This window comes from Aedes albopictus, chromosome 3 (assembly GCF_035046485.1).
Source record: "Aedes albopictus strain Foshan chromosome 3, AalbF5, whole genome shotgun sequence".
Taxonomy (NCBI): domain Eukaryota; kingdom Metazoa; phylum Arthropoda; class Insecta; order Diptera; family Culicidae; genus Aedes; species Aedes albopictus.
The window spans coordinates 300,918,913-300,924,043 of record NC_085138.1 but is presented as its reverse complement, the minus strand read 5'-3'; the positions used below and the strand labels follow the sequence as shown (position 1 = coordinate 300,924,043).

At 42.5% G+C, this 5,131-nt stretch overlaps 1 pseudogene; it reads right to left on the bottom strand.

Annotated features, from left to right (window-relative positions):
- Nucleotides 1-3,584: 3,584 nt before the first annotated feature.
- LOC134290786 (uncharacterized) lies at nucleotides 3,585-4,244 on the bottom strand (annotated as a pseudogene).
- Between the last annotated feature and the right edge of the window lie 887 nt (nucleotides 4,245-5,131).

Genomic DNA, 5,131 nt, shown 5'->3' with positions numbered 1-5,131 from the left:
GAGGCCATTCATTGAAAAAATAGTTGAAACAGAGCTGTACAGCTGATTGTTTGAAGGGTTTGACAAATGACAGAAATATCATCAATTTTTATTTTGAGCCCAAAAAGTTAAATATAAACTCGGTTTTAATGAAAATTCGTTTAAGATGGACTTTCATATGTATAGTTTTGATCTATGTTTGCCTTTTTCTTAACTGGTTAAAGCAATCATAGTTATAAGGTAACCTATACCATGCCTGTCGAATTATCAAAGTTACCCGCATTATCAAAGATACCCCATTTTACGGTACAGTATGCGATGACTTGTTTGAAAGCATCCGTAAGGGATGGTTCATCATGCGGTAAATAAACCGATCAATAGACGTATTTCCTGCTGAGGTTTCCAACAGATACATCAATTGTGATAGCACATACATCTCTGGTGGTTAGTTCAGAGATGAGTGTAGCAACTATTGCGTTGTTGACAAGCACACAAGCTCGAGGCATGACACGCGAGTTTGCCATTTCATGTTTACTGAAAGTAGCAAAAACCGGGTTCACAAGGTTTCCTAGATAGAAATTTCCCTTATGAAAGTAAGGTTCTTGTACCAAGGCCACTTGGGCTGTACCATTTTACATAAGTCTGCAAAGATTGATCGTTGCTGTTCTTTTATGCTGAAGATTGATCTGAGCTATCCTAACCGTAGCCACTACCCAAACTAGGTAAGATTAAACTCTTCGCAACAACAGCACAACAAAGAACAGCAACAATAAAACCAAATCGGTATCGATTGGAAAACGCCAAAGGCGAGGATACACAGAATACAAAATCGCATAATGCGAAACCATATAGGTGAAAATTTAAACTAATTAACAACATCTTCATAATTCCGCCCTTATTTAGCCTCAAGTGAGACTAAAGAAGGGCAGCTGATTGTCTCGGAGAAACACAAGGTCCACTGCACCATTGCTCCGGTTAGCGCAGTAAGGGCTACATACTGTGGATGGCGCCCTGGTACTCCACAGGCTCCGTTAGCGGTTAGGTTTTTATTAGACCCCCTAGCCATTCGTTCCTAGGCACGGTAAGCATAAAGCCGCATCACACCATGAATTAGGGGTCACCTGTTGGTGGATTCTTACCACCGGAACAGGCGGTCCGTAGTGTTATTCTTAGCCAATTGAGACAATCGCTACCGACACTACACAGCTATCTAGGCTGATCGAGAAAAGAAGTTAATATTGATGATCAACTTCATACGGACTCGAACAGCCCATAAAAGTCATTCAACGTCAAAACGTTGACCAGCTGTTAAAAACAGACCACGAGTATTCATACTACACTTAAAAGTACATAAGAAACGGTTCCATTATCGCAACTCTAACACCATGCACAGCTATTATAATGCAGTAGTATCACACGCGACACCCAGTCAATACAGACAAGCTGTAATCCGTTTTCATTATTTCCCAACAATTGCTATTGGAGCTTCTAGAATCCCATCAAGTATTTGCTACTAAGCCCGGAAATCAATTACAAATCTCGCTAAACCGTACAGCCGCCGACCGCCTGTAGAAAGTTTTAATCCTCCTGAACGCACCAGCAACACCCTCTGCTGTCCTCAGGAATGATTCTCTTGCTAGCTTTCCGTACCGTACCGTGGAAGGAGCGGATCAACAAAAGACCAAGATTAATCGCACCTTAAATTAACTGGAACTAAAAGCGATGGCAGGAACGTGTCGGAGCGCAAGAGTATCTACCACCAACCAGTTACCTGCCTGAACTAACTGCAGCTGTTGGCTTGGCTGTCTGCGTCTGCCTTCCTTTTCAACGCGCCGTAGACACTAACCGCAGCCAACGTCGTCGTCGTTGCCGTCATCATCACCATTGCCATCGCAGGATGATCTGGATTCGCCGGCAATGAACGAGAATTGGCCGGCGGATTAAACCTGGTTTAATTATCCTACCCCAACGACGTAATCTTTGCTGCCTTGGCGGTTCCGGGTGCCGTACCGTGCACGCTTGTCACTAATGATTCCATACGGTTGTAGGTTGTAGTTCATTGATGCATCGGAAAATAGAAATGGCACTGAATAATGGGATGGATACGAACGAACAACATTATTGAAAAGTAATTTGAAAATTAAGCCTATCGGAAAGGGAAATAAATATCTCACGTCCCACGATTGCACTCGCTGGGATGGGAGAAGGAAACGCATCGTCGTTCGCATCACACTGCAACTCCCTGGAGGAAAATGGTCTTGTTATATCTCACCTTCTCATCATTCTCAATCGACACGGCGGCGCGGCGGCATCCAGTTCCATTCGCATTCGCAGAAATGGACCGACTTGCATTAACGATTAACTCCGCAAATCTATAGTCGGTCTCGCGTGTCATACCTTTAATGGAAGAACGCGCTCCCAGCGCTTTTAGCAGACTTGCTCTCCATTCTGTCAGGAGAGGCCGGCCACCACGGTTCCTGCCTCTGCTGGTCAGCTCGCGTGTGTGGGTTTAACGAGGCGTGATCCATCGGCTGTGGCGCCTGTGGCTACCGTCGTTGTCGTCGTCGCCATCATCCGTATCCGTGTGGTTGCATGCTGGCTGGCTCATCCTCCCAGTCCCAAGGATCCGGATCGGGATCTCTTAGCGTGCGGCCGCAGCCGGTCAACACCTTTACTGGTACCACCAGGTTAAATTGGTTTCGTTTGGTCGTTCGTGCGTGTGAAACTGGCGGTGGTGATCGTGTGCCGTATGGGACCGGGCCAATGAGAGTATATTACAGGTGGGGAAGAAGAAGAAATGGCTATGTATTAGTAAGGAAAGAAAAATGTAAACACAAATAGTGACGTCACTATTTGACACGCGTTCTTATGGGAGCTCGCTTTGCTTGTAGTAGTGACATCGACATGTTTTGCACCAGACACGGATCTCACGCACACGAAGCATCTTCTTCCCCACCTCTATTAGACTCTCATTGGGACCGGGCGGATAAGTCTGATGGCGTTGGTTTGGTGGAATTCTTGTTACAATTATCTACCGTTCCAGCGCGTGCAATGCAATGATGGGATGGTTATTACAAGTGACGAGTGGAGGATTGCTGATTGCTACATAGGCATAGTTAATGACATTTTAAGTGAGAAGATGAAATTCAATTGGAGATAACTAACGAATCACCTTTAAGGAGCAATTTTAGGTTAATTTGCGTGATCCGGATTTTCAGATGGGATATCACACAAATCGGTGAACTCAGTTTTTTCGAATGAGTGTGATCAGTTTTATACCTTTTAATTCCGCTGTTATGCTACATATATTTGGATTGCCATTAAAGTTAACCGCAAAAGTTGTTTTGAAGTGATCAATTTGACCCCGGATTACGGTACGCGTATTTTGACTACCACTTAAAATCTTCCTCAGTGTCAGTTATCCAGTTATAGTAGATAACTGACATTGAGGAAGATACAAGTGGTAGTCGAAATGCTGAAAATCGAGTGAAAATTTCCGATTGATCGTAATTTTTCAATGGACTGAATGTGATTGTAGTTATATTCATTGTCATATTATTTTTAAATAATACTTGCCGACAGCTACCATCACCAATCCAGAGCCGTCAATGGTGATTCTCAAAATTTTCTCCAGCAAGCAAATAAAGAAACTTCAAAATATCGTTATCTGTTGTGAAGGTCTGATCTGCAGATCAGCGAACACTGACCGTGTTTCTCTCGTTTCATTGTAAAATAGCGCCGCAGCTCAGTAATATCCACATACCGGTGGCTTTTTCGAAATGAAAATCCAGTAACAGTCTTTACCGAAAAACCGGAAGCTGTGAAAACATTTGTCAGGTGTCGATTTTTTCGTCCAGTTTGAACCGAATAAAAGCCTGTGTTTGAAGCATCAGCTCTTCCGTCAACATGTGGTTTATCTCGAACCAGAGCCGAAATCAAACTCTTCTCGCATTGACAGGCTCACTTCTCCCAGTACTTTTTCAGAGTACCCGCCCGAGCATTCCACTTTTTTTCCGACTCGTTATTATGCTCGTCATAGCTAGTTGAGCGTATTGAAAACGACTCAAATAATTGTTTCGATTGATCATTTTGTATTTCATTTCCACGTAGCCTTGACCGGCCCCGAAGCCATCGTCATCAGTTGTATAATCCAAAGCACTAAACTTAGCCTATCGTGGCGCTTCCATTGTTTCAGATCTGATCTACGTATCGATGGCTCGTAGCTGATCAACAATTTTGTTTATTACCGGTGTCACTTCAGTCATAGTAATGCGAATCTTCACAGGGATGGAAACTCTTGGATTGTTGTTTCTTTAATCTTCCAGTGTACGCGGTCGTAATTAATCAACATACAATTAAGCATCGATTAGAAAGGAAAATTTATGTCTCCGCATGATTTTGCTCCTATAACTCCGAATATCGCGTTAAAACTCTTAAAACCAGTGAATTTTACACCCGCATGTGCAAAATAAAATTTTGAAATTTCCCCCTAAACGCCTAAAGGTTGGCAATTTTCTTCGAAATAATGAAATCACTTATCACAAAATGACTATCCCACCAAAAAATAACTTTTTTTAAACTTATTTATGTTCGGAATAGCTTCATTACTTCCCAACCAAGGCTCCAAAAAAATGTTAAAACAGAAAATTTAAGGGAAGTCCTAGTGGCAATCGATTGTTTGGTAGCAATGATTTCAGCTAAGTGAGAAATACATTGAAAATTCCTCAAAAAATAAGGCAAAACTAACCTTTTTCTAAAAAAATTAAAGTCTACACTCATCTTTAGACATCTCCGAATTAGATGAGGTACCTTAAGCGGTAGGTACCTTAAGAAGTTTAGGATCATTACGACGCTTAGAAGTTCCTAGTATGGAAGTACAATGTAGTACCCGAATGATCAATTTCACCCCACTGATCACTTTGACCCCGGTTTACGGTACTTGATGGGATTCTAGAAGCCCAATACCATTTGTTGGGAAATAATGGAAACGGATTATAGCTTGTATGTATTGGCTGGGGGCGCGTGTGGCACTACTGCATTATCATAGCTTTGCATGGTCTTGGAGTTCCGGTAACAGAACCGTTTCTTATGAACTTTTAAGTGTAGTATGCATACTCGTGGTCTGTTTCTAACAGCTGGTCAACATTTTGAC